Below are 12,100 nucleotides of genomic sequence, written 5' to 3'. Positions count from 1 at the left end.
TGTTGAGGTCTCTGTTGATCCTTCCATGAGAGATTTGGATGATTTCTCCATGAAGAATTATAGGTGTTTCCATAGGGTTCTCCCAGGTAATTCACCTCTTCTATTGAAGGGTTCTCAGGATCATAAGCTTCTTCTTCAGATGAATCATCCTTAGTACTGCTTGGTGCATTTTGCATTCCAGACAGACTTTGAGAAATCAAATTGAGTTGCTGAGTTAATATCTTGTTCTGAGCCAATATGGCATTCAGAGTATCAATCTCAAGAACTCCTTTCTTCTGATTTGTCCCATTGTTCACAGGATTCCTTTCAGAAGTGTACATGAATTGGTTATTTGCAACCATTTCAATTAGTTCTTGAGCTTCTGTAGGCATCTTCTTCAGATGAAGAGATCCTCCAGCAGAGCTATCCAAAGACATCTTGGACAGTTCAGACAGACCATCATAGAAAATACCTATGATGCTCCATTCAGAAAGCATGTCAGAAGGACACTTTCTGATCAATTGTTTGTATCTTTCCCAAGCTTCATAGAGGGATTCACCTTCCTTCTGTCTGAAGGTTTGGACTTCCACTCTAAGCTTACTCAATTTTTGAGGTGGAAAGAACTTTGCCAAGAAGGCATTGACAAGCTTTTCCCAAGAGTTCAGGCTTTCTTTAGGTTGTGAGTCCAACCATATCCTAGCTCTGTCTCTTACAGCAAAAAGGAATAGCATAAGTCTGTAGACCTCAGGGTCAACCCCATTAGTCTTGACAGTGTCACAGATTTGCAAGAATTCAGCTAAAAACTGATGAGGATCTTCCAATGGAAGTCCATGGAACTTGCAATTCTATTGCATCAGAGAAACTAATTGAGGCTTAAGCTCAAAGTTGTTTGCTCCAATGGCAGGGATAGAGATGCTTCTCCCATAGAAGTCGGGAGTAGGTGCAGTAAAGTCACCCATCACCTTCCTTGCATTGTTGGCATTGTTGTTGTTTTCGGCTGCCATGGGTTCTTCTTCTTTGAATATTTCTGTTAGGTCCTCTACAGAGAGTTGTGCCTTAGCTTCTCTTAGCTTTCGCTTCAAGGTCCTTTCAGGTTCAGGGTCAGCCTCAACAAGAATGCTTTTGTCTTTGCTCCTGCTCATATGAAAGAGAAGAGAACAAGAAAGTATGGAATCCTCTATGTCATAGTATAGAGATTCCTTGAGGTGTCAGAGGAAATGGAAAATAGAAGGAAGAAGTAGAGAATTCGAACTTATCAAGAAAGATGGAGTTCGAATTGTGTATTAAGGAATAGTGTTAGTCCATAAATAGAAGGATGTGAGAAGAGGGGAAGAAATTTTCGAAAATAAAGTCAAAGATTTTAAAAACATTTTGAAAAATATTAATTGATTTTCAAAAACTAAGAGTGGGAAAGAAATCAAGTGATTTTTGAAAAAGATTTTGAAATTAGAAATAAAAAAGATATGATTAAGAAGATATGATTGAAAAGTTATGGTTTTAAAAAAGATATGATTGAGAAGATATGATTTGAAAAACAATTTAAAAAGATTTGATTTTAAAAATTAATGACTTGGCTAACAAGAAAAGATATGATTCAAACATTAAACCTTTCTCAACAGAAAAGGCAACATACTTGAAATGTTGAATCAAATCATTAATTGATAGCAAGTATTTTTGAAAATGGAAAGAAATTGATTTTGAAAAAGATTTGATTGAAAAGATATGATTGGAAAAAGATTTGATTTTGAAAAATTTTGAAAACTTGAAAAAAACTCTGAATTGAAAACAGAATCTTCCCTCTTGTGCCATCCTGGCGTTAAACGCCCAGAATGGTGCACATTCTGGCATTTAACGCCCAAAGCACTTTTGGGCGTTAAACGCCTAGCCAGGCACCCTGGCTGGCGTTTAAACGCCAGTTTGCCTTCCTCACTGGGCATTTTGAACGCCCAGCTTTTTCTGTGTAATTCCTCTGCTGTATGTTTTGAATCTTCAATTCTCTGTATTATTGACTTGAAAGGACACAAATTAAAAATATTTTTGGATTTTTAATAATGAGGAATAATCAAAATGCAATTGAAATCAAATAACAATGCATGCAAGGCACCAAACTTAGCAGTTTGTATACTACTGACACTAACAAAATGAGAATGCATATGACAAAACACTCAAGTCAAGAGAATTCAAAGATCAGAGCAAGAAAATCATCAAGAACATCTTGAAGATCACTTAAGACATATGAATGAATGCAAGAAGAACCGAAACATGCAATTGACACCAAACTTAAAATGAGACACTAGACTCAAACAAGAAATATACAATATTTTTGGTTTTTTTATGATTTTGTAATTTTTTGGTTTTTTTTTAGTGAGAATTCCAGGAATCATGCAATGTTAGTCTAAAGCTTCAGTCTAAAGGAATTAGACATGGCTAGCCAAGCTTCAGCAGGACATTGCATTCAAGAGCTAAATTCATGGGAATCAATCAGCTTTCGTAATGATAAGAACATCACCTTGAAACACTAGAATTCATTCTTAAGAACTCTGAAGATAAACACCTAATCTAAGCAACAAGATGAACCATCAGTTGTCCAAACTCAACAATCCCCGGCAACGGCACCAAAAACTTGGTGCTGTTGCCGGATCGAAAATTTGGCACTGATGTTACTGGACCAAAAGCTTGCCGAAAACTCGAACAATCCCTGGCAACGACGCCAAAAACTTGGTGCACGAAATTGTGATCATCAATGGCGCCATCAACATGGTACGATCAATTGTAATCTCAACTCTTTATCACAACTTCGCACAACTAACCAGCAAGTGCACTGGGTCGTCCAAGTAATAAACCTTACGCGAGTAAGGGTCGATTCCACGGAGATTGTTGGTATGAAGCAAGCTATGGTCACCTTGTAAATCTTAGTCAGGCAGATTCAAATGGTTATGAATGATATATGAATAAAGCATAAAGATAGAGATACTTATGTAATTCATTGGTGAGAACTTCAGATAAGCGAATGGAGATGCTTTGTCCCTTCCGTCTCTCTGCTTTCCTACTGTCTTCATCCAATCCTTCTTACTCCTTTCCATGGCAAGCTGTATGTTGGGCATCACCGTTGTCAGTGGCTACAATCCCGTCCTCTCAGTGAAAATGTTCAACGCACCCTGTCACGACACGACTAATCATCTGTCGGTTCTCAATCAGGTTGGAGTAGAATCCATTGATTCTTTTGCGTCTGTCACTAACGCCCAGCCTTCAGGAGTTTGAAACTCGTCACAGTCATTCAATCATTGAATCCTACTCAGAATACTACAGACAAGGTTTAAACCTTCCGGATTCTCTTGAATGCCGCCATCAATTCTAGCTTATACCACGAAGATTCCGGTTAAAGAATCCAAGAGATAAACATTCAAGCCTAGTTTGCTTGTAGAACGGGAGTGGTTGTCAGGCACGCGTTCACAAGTGAGAATGATGATGAGCGTCACATAATCATCACATTCATCAAGTTCTTGAGTGCGAATGAATATCTTGGAATAAGAACAAGCTGAATTGAATAGAAGAACAATAGTAATTGCATTAATACTCGAGGTACAGCAGAGCTCCACACCTTAATCTATCGTGTGTAGAAACTCCACCGTTGAAAATACATAAGAACAAGGTCTAGGCATGGCCGAATGGCCAGCCTCCCAATACATGATCAAAAGACTCCAAATGATCAAGGATCAAAAGATTCAAAGATCTAAAGATGATCTAAGATCCAAAGGTGAAAATACAATAGCAAAAGGTCTTATTTATAAAGAACTAGTAGCCTAAGGTTTACAGAAATGAGTAAATGACAGAAAAATCCACTTCCGGGCCCACTTGGTGTGTGCTTGGGCTGAGCATTGAAGCATTTTTCGTGTAGAGACTCTTCTTGGAGTTAAACGCCAGCTTTTGTGCCAGTTTGGGCGTTTAACTCCCATTCTTGTGCCAGTTCCGGCGTTTAATGCCGGGCATTCTTGAGCTGATTTGGAACCCCGGTTTGGGCCATCAAATCTTGGGCAAAGTATGAACTATTATACATTGCTTGAAAGCCCAGGATGTCTACTTTCCAACGCCGTTGAGAGCGTGCCAATTGGGCTTCTGTAGCTCCAGAAAATCTACTTCGAGTTCAGGGAGGTCAGAATCCAACAGCATCTGTAGTCCTTTTCAGTCTCTGAATCAGATTTTTGCTCAAGTCCCTAAATTTCAGCCAGAAAATACCTGAAATCACAGAAAAACACACAAACTCATAGTAAAGTCCAGAAAAGTGAATTTTAACCAAAAACTAATAAAAATATAATAAAAACTAACTAAAACATACTAAAAACAATGCTAAAAAGCGTATAAATTATCCGCTCATCAACAGTCCAGGAGGACTCTGGGGTCATATGCTAACCCCACTACTGCTTCATATGGGAGTAGTATTTGTATACCCTCCATTGGAGTTAGTAGCTTTGAGTTGAATTCTCAGCTCATTATCATGGTGCAGCAAAGTTGCCAGTATTCCGGTCTTCCACATGAAGAACCTATAGAGTTTCTGGCACAGTTTTTACAAATTGCTGACACAGTACATGATAAGGAAGTAGATTAGGATGTCTACAGATTATTACTGTTTCCATTTGCTGTAAAAGATCAAGCTAAGAGGTGGTTAAATAACCAACCTAAGAACAGCATAAAGACATGGAAACAGTTGTCAGAAAAATTCCTGAATCACTATTTTCCTCCAAAACGGATGACACAGCTAAGGCTAAGCATCCAAAGCTTCAAACAAGGAGATAATGAATCCCTTTATGATGCCTGGGAGAGATACAGAGAGATGCTAAGAAAATGCCCCTCTGAGATGTTTTCAGAGTGGGTGCAATTAGACATCTTCTACTATGGGCTTACAGAAAAAGCTCAGATTTCTCTAGACCACTCACCTGGTGGATCTATACATATGAGAAAAATAATTGAAGAAGCTCAAGAGCTTATTGATACAGTTGCCAGAAATCAGCATCTGTACCTAAGCAGTGAATCTTCCATGAAGGAAGAAGCTAAAACAGTAACTGCTGAACTCAGTCCTGTAGATCAGGCTAATGAATTCAATCAGCAATTAGACTTTCTAACACAGCAGCTAGCAGAATTCAGGGAAATACTACAGGAAACAAGAATGGCTAACAGGAATATGGAAGTTCAGTTAAAGCAAACAGAAAAGCAACTGTCAAAACAAATAATAGAAGAATGCCAAGCAGTTCAATTAAGAAGTGGGAAAAGATTAAATACCTCACTTTAAAGCAGTAGGAAGCCAAGAAATGAACAAATGGCTACTCAACATCCCTCTGAGGACAATCAGAGCCCAGAGAGGAATAATGCTGGCGCTGAACGCCCAGACCATGCTCATTCCTGGCGTTCAACGCCAGAAAAAAGCATGAATCCGGCGTTGAACGCCCAAAGGGAGCACAATTCTGGCGTTCAGACGCCAGTAACAGATAAGGAGTTGGCGTCTAACGCCACTCCAGCTCCCACCCCTGGCATTCAAACGCCAGTGGGGGATTAGTCACATACAAGTGCTGATAACAACCCTTCTAAAAAGGCTTCCCAATCCACATCTGTAGGCAATAAACCTGCAGCAACTAAGGTTGAGGAATACAAAGCCAAAATGCCTTATCCTCAAAAACTCCGCCAAGCGGAACAGGATAAGCAATTTGCCCGCTTTGCAGACTATCTCAGGACTCTTGAAATAAAGATTCCGTTTGCAGAAGCACTTGAGCAAATACCCTCTTATGCTAAGTTCATGAAAGAGATCTTAAGTCATAAGAAGGATTGGAGGGAAACTGAAAAAGTTTACCTCACTGAAGAATGCAGTACAGTCATTCTGAAAAGCTTATCTGAGAAGCTTAAAGATCCCGGGAGCTTTATGATACCATGCACATTAGAGGGTAATTGTACCAAGCAAGCTCTATGTGATCTTGGGGCAAGTATCAACCTAATACCTGCATCTATTATCACAAAGCTTGGTTTGACTAAAGAAGTCAAACCAACCCGGATATGTCTTCAACTTGCTGATGGCTCCATTAAATACCCATCAGGCGTGATTGAAGACATGATTGTCAAGGTTGGGCCATTTGCCTTTCCTACTGACTTTGTGGTGCTGGAAATGGAGGAGCACAAGAGTGCAACTCTCATTCTAGGAAGACCTTTCCTAGCAACTGGCCAAACCCTCATTGACGTCCAAAAAGGGGAAGTAACCCTGAGAGTCAATGAGGAGGAGTTCAAGTTGAATGTTGTCAAAGCTATGCAACATCCAGACACCCCAAATGACTGCAAGAGTGTTGATATCATTGACTCTCTGGTAAGAGAGGTCAATATGGCAGAGAGTCTCGAATCAGAGCTAGAGGACATCTTCAAAGATGTTCAGCCTGATTTGGAGGAAACAGAGAGGATAATAGAACCTCTGAAAATCCCTCAGGAAGAGGAGAAACCTCCCAAACCCGAGCTCAAACCATTACCACCAGCCCTGAAATATGCATTTCTGGGAGAAGGTGATACCTTCCCTGTAATCATAAGCTCTACCTTAGAGCCACAGGAAGAGTAGTGCACGAAATTGAAAATCACAATTCTTGACAATTCCGCACAACTAACCAGCAAGTGCACTGGGTCGTCCAAGTAATACCTTACGTGAGTAAGGGTCGATCCCACGGAGATTATTGGTTTGAAGCAATCTATGTTTATTTTATTAATCTTAGTCAGGATGTCAATAAGGTTATTTGGATTTAATTGTAAGAAGTAAAAGTGTTTGGAATTAGTAACTGTTACTTTATTAATGAAGAACATGTTAGGGTTTTGGAGATGCTTTGTCCTCTGACTTCAACTCTTCCTTGAAATCCTTTTCCACACGCAAGGCTCCTTCCATGGCAAGCTGTATGTAGGGTGTCACCATTATCAGTGGCTACCTCCCATCCTCTCAGTGAAAATGGTCTAGATGCTCTGTCACAGCACGGCTAATCAGCTGTTGGTTCTCGATCATGTTGGAATAGGATCCATTGATCCTTTTTCGTTTGTCATCACGCGCAGCAATCGCGAGTTTGAAGCTCGTCATAGCCATTCAATCCTTGAATCCTACTCGGAATACCACAGACAAGGTTTAGACTTTCCGGATCCTCAAGAGTGGCCGCCATCAATTCTAGCTTATACCACGAAGATTCTGATTAAGGAATCTAAGAGAAGCTCATTCAGTCTGATGTAGAACGGAGGTGGTTGTCAGGCACACGTTCATGGATCTGAGGAAGGTGATGAGTGTCACGGATTGATGGGATATTTTAGGTTGAGACAAGAATCTCTCCCAAAAATAACACCAATCTAACCGGCAAGTATACCGGGTCGCATCAAGTAATAAAAACTCACGGGTGTGAGGTCGATCCCACAGGGATTGAAGGATTGAGCAATTTTAGTTTAGTGGTTGAATTAGTCAAGCGAATCAAGATTTGGTTGATTGAGTTGCAGAATTTAAATTGCATTGAAAGTAAAGAGAGCAATGAGTAAATGGCTGAATCTTAAAGAACAAGAAATTAAATGGCAGAAACTTAAAGAGCAAGTAATGTAAATTGCAAAATCTTAAAGTGCTGGAAATGTAAATGACTTGAATTGTAAAGGGAATTGGGAGTTGGATTTGCAGAAATTAAACAAGGAAAAGTAAAATTGCATCGAACAGAAGGATAATTGGGAATTGGGATTAGATCGTAGTTAAAACAGAAAGGTAAATGAATAAGTAAAGCAAGAGCAAAATTTAAAATGTGAGAATTGGATCTCAGGACCCAGAGACTAGAAAACTGAGTCTAGATCTCAATGCCTTCCTAGATCCAACAAGAACAATAGCCAGGAAATTGTAGATTGCAAGGGAAATAGAAGAAGAGCAATTAACAGGAAGCTAAATTCAATTAAACAGTAAATCAAAAGAGAGATCTAAGGTGAGATTGAAACAGAATTCCTTCAATTCTCCAACCCAAGATCCCAGACAAGTGTAATTGAAATTGAAAGCTAAGAGGAAGAGAATGGATTTCTCCTTCCCCCGAAACAAGAAACTAAAGATCACTCTGTAACTCAAAACTCAAGGAAAGCTCTCAGCAAAATTCTAAAAAGAGAACTCTCCCAAATAAATTGAATTCTAGCCTATTTATACACCTTCTTCAATTGATCTTCAAGCCTTGGTTTGGGCCTTTGCTCTTGATGGAATTGGGTTGAAGGAGGCCTTGGTTGATTGCTCTTGAAATTTGGAAAGAGACCCAAGTGAATCAATTGAACCGGATGTGAGTTTTGCAAAGTTGGGTTTTTAAAGTTAACCTCAAAGTTAGGGGCTAACTTCATGGCTAACTTTTTTTAGCAGCAAACCCCATTCTCTGCACTTCACGTTTGGGCCAACGTTAGGGGGCTAACTTTGTCCCTAACGTTGGCCTTGCTTTGAGTTGGAGTTGCGCCAACGTTAGCCTCCAAGTTAGGGGCTAACGTTGGCGCTAACGTTGCACACCCTGGAGGACAATTTCTCATGCCAACGTTAGCCTCCAAGTTAGGGGCTAACGTTGGCGCTAACGTGGCTAACCCCTGGGAGCAATTTTAATTCCCAATGTTAGCCTCCAAGTTAGGGGCTAACGTTGGGGCTAACTTCAATTCCAACTTCATTTGTTCCTGGTTCAATCTCCCTTGATTCATTGTCTCATCTTAGCTTCTAGCCATTCCTTCTCACTTCAATCCTTTTCCAAGCTTTCTTCACCTATCATAAATCAACCAAACACATCAAGCTATGCTTGAAATCATGAGATGATCATTCTATCCTAATATGCACCAATTATGGCATCAAACCTCATGAAAAAGCATTAATTCACATATGGTTGATTCAATCAAAGGAAGCATGAAAATCTACCTAAATTAGCTTGCTTAAGCCTCAAGAAAGTGCATAATCTAAGTGAAAACAAAAGAAAAAGACTAGTGAAACTAGGCTAAGATGACTTGTCATCACAACACCAAACTTAAGCTTGCTTGTCCCCAAGCAAGAAATGACTTATGCTCAAAGGTTCTTTCAATTAAGATGGATTGAGGAACACTTGTGAATTATAGTGAGAGAAGTGATTAAGTAACAGTGGGGTAAACTCTGAATTATATGCTCAAGCAAGGGTTTCAGTGCTCACTAGTCTTTACATATTGGGAGTCGTAGGTCTTTAGGATTTTCATCCAAATGGTATCATGGAGATCTCTTTATATGTAATCACCTTGAAGCAGCTTATTATTTCTGTGTTTTTGACCTCGACTCTAAGTGTCATGTCTCAAGGCGGCTCTTTAGATAAGCTTTCAATCAATACTCCTAAACCAGTTGGTTTTAAGGTATTAGGTGTTAAGGCACCCCTCGGATTTACTTGCTCAAGCCTCTTTCCCTGACACACTTCAACCACAAGCATTTACTAGGATAGCAACTCTTTTGAGTTTTTGTTTCTTTCTTTCTTTTTCTGCCTAGTAATTGATGCTCAGAGCCTTGGGCCATGTTCTTTTTGTTTTTGTATTTTCTTTTCTTTTCTTTTTATTTTGTTTGCTGCTTCTTGGATCAATTGATTTTTGAGAATCTCCACAATACTTGTTTGAACTTCATATCCTGCCTATGAGCTCCCATGCAAGTTTTCACAAGCATGCAACCTCAATACATAATCATACAACTAGAACCACCACTTCTCCTAATCTTTTGCTTGCCTCAAAAACTGATTTATTCCTCAATCCTTCTTTTCAAAGAACTTTCATGTGATGCATTCTTGAAATTGAGTGCAAACAAGTTTTGAAGATAAGAATGTTGTGACTGATAAGCCTTCTTGCTTATTGACTTATAAAGGAAGATTATGCTATGCATGCAGGCAGGAATATAAAAAGAAAACTATATGATGTAGACAACCAGGGCAAATAAAGATACAATCCAACTTTCAATCACAGCAACATTTGATATAAAGTAATCACTTAACACTACAACCTGTTGGAGTTCACTTGCTTTCCTTCTCATCATCATTAATGCTAGCCTTTATGTTCATCTCTTGCTTCTTTGATTGATGATGATAAATCCCTCCAAGGCTTGTATGATACTCTGTAATGATATTGAAAGTTGCTTGTTCCCCAAGCACTTAGAAACAGTGGTTAGTCTGCATGATTTACTTGTGGGCTTTTTGAACTTACTTTGGTGTGGGAACACCAAACTTAGTACCTTGCCAATGCATCAAATTAACCATGTGTGAAACTCTTTCTTCTTTTTCTAAGATAATAGACTAAAAACTAAAAAACAGTAAGATAATTAACTAGTTCGTCTAAATGCATGAAGCTAGCCTTATGGCAGAAAGTGAGAATGTGCTTCTGAATGAAATTTTGGTGGAACACCAAACTTAGAAATTTTCATTCTCCCTTAAATTGTTTTGGTGTGCAACACCAAACTTAGCTTCTTGCAATCTAGATAAAACTAATTAACAGTTTTATTGAATTGGATATGAAAACATAGTTACCTCTGGTTGGGTTGCCTCCCAATAAGCGCTCTTTTATTGTCACTAGCTTGACATTCTCCACCCTCTGATCATGGAAGTTGAGACTTCTTACTTTCCTCCACAACTTCCCTTTCCTTCAACCTAGCCTCCTTCTCATGGCTCTTTGGGCTCAACATTCCCTTCCTCTCATTCAGTTCAGCAAGGTTTTGAACTAGTTGTTCCATCTGCCTTTCAAGTCTTCTAAGTACAGTTTCTTGGTTTTTGCTTATCATCTCTTGATGCTTCTTTATTTCTTCCTGCTCTATTGCCATCATTTCTTGAATTTTCATAAATCTTTCCATCGGTGTTTCTAGAACATAAATTCCTGGAGCAGTTGGAAATGGTTGTGGCTGTGTCAACTGTGGTGGTTGATAAGAATTATTTTGGGCAAATGGTGAGGTAGGCTGGGGTTGGAGGTGTGTGTGTTGGGGTAGTGCTTGATGATTGTTGTTGTGGGGATGGTTTGTATGCTGATTTTTGAAATTGGGGTTATTGCAGTTGAAGTCCCTTGGTTTTTGAGTTTGGCTTTCTTATCATTGAACTTTGCAATTCCTTGGGCATTTGATGTTGCTTTGAAAAGGTTATCCAAGACGTAATCCACTGCTCTCCTTGTTTCTGGGGTTAGTCCTTCATAGAACGCCCGGAAACCCTCTTTGTCATTTGCTTCCTTGTATCTTTCCCCTGGTTTGAACAATGATTCTTCCTCTCCTTGTATGAATGGCTGAATTCCCTCTTTCATCTTGATGTTTTGTTGGGATGAGACGAATTTGGTCAGAAATTTGGTAACCAATTCGTCCCAACTGGTAATACTGCCTTGGGGCATAGTTTCGAGCCATTGTACAGCTTCATCCCTTAGTGAGAAGGGAAATAACGAGAGCTTCCAGGTGTCATGATTTACACCTTCAAGATTTACAACACCACAAATTTTCAGAAAAGTGGATATGTGCTGTTTATGATCCTCCAATGGATTCCCACCATAGGAGCAATTGTTCTTGATTAGTGTAACGAGTTGCGGCTTCATGTTGTGGTGTTTTTCTTTCGAAATCTCCTCTTCAATGACAGCCTTCCCTCGTGCCTCTCTTCTTTTCTTCTGTGACATAAATCAATCAAACGGAACACACAGTAGTACTTTTGAAAATTGAGTGTAATCAATTGAGACAAAACTTCAAATGGTTAGTGGGTTAGTAGAGGCAAATCTTCAAACAGTTAGTGGGTTAATCAAAAATTAAGAAAAAGTGCTTGATCTAAATTCACCACCTCACTTAATCATTGTCAATCTAATCAATCCCCGGCAACGGCGCCAAAAACTTGATGGGATATTTTAGGTTGAGACAAGAATCTCTCCCAAAAATAACACCAATCTAACCGGCAAGTATACCGGGTCGCATCAAGTAATAAAAACTCACGGGTGTGAGGTCGATCCCACAGGGATTGAAGGATTGAGCAATTTTAGTTTAGTGGTTGAATTAGTCAAGCGAATCAAGATTTGGTTGATTGAGTTGCAGAATTTAAATTGCATTGAAAGTAAAGAGAGCAATGAGTAAATGGCTGAATCTTAAAGAACAAGAAATTAAATGGCAGAA

The 12,100-nt window shown here is 39.3% G+C and overlaps 1 non-coding gene across 1 annotated transcript; it reads left to right on the top strand.

Moving 5' to 3' along the window:
• Positions 1-470: 470 nt before the first annotated feature.
• Positions 471-578, top strand: LOC130942320 (small nucleolar RNA R71). The gene has a single exon (XR_009070895.1). It is a non-coding gene; the product is annotated as a small nucleolar RNA R71 (small nucleolar RNA).
• The last annotated feature ends 11,522 nt before the right edge of the window (positions 579-12,100 follow it).

Source organism: Arachis stenosperma, chromosome 7 (assembly GCF_014773155.1).
Source record: "Arachis stenosperma cultivar V10309 chromosome 7, arast.V10309.gnm1.PFL2, whole genome shotgun sequence".
NCBI classification, from domain to species: Eukaryota; Viridiplantae; Streptophyta; class Magnoliopsida; order Fabales; family Fabaceae; genus Arachis; species Arachis stenosperma.
The sequence above is the reverse complement of the archived record's forward strand: the minus strand, read 5'-3'. Positions and strand labels throughout refer to the sequence as shown.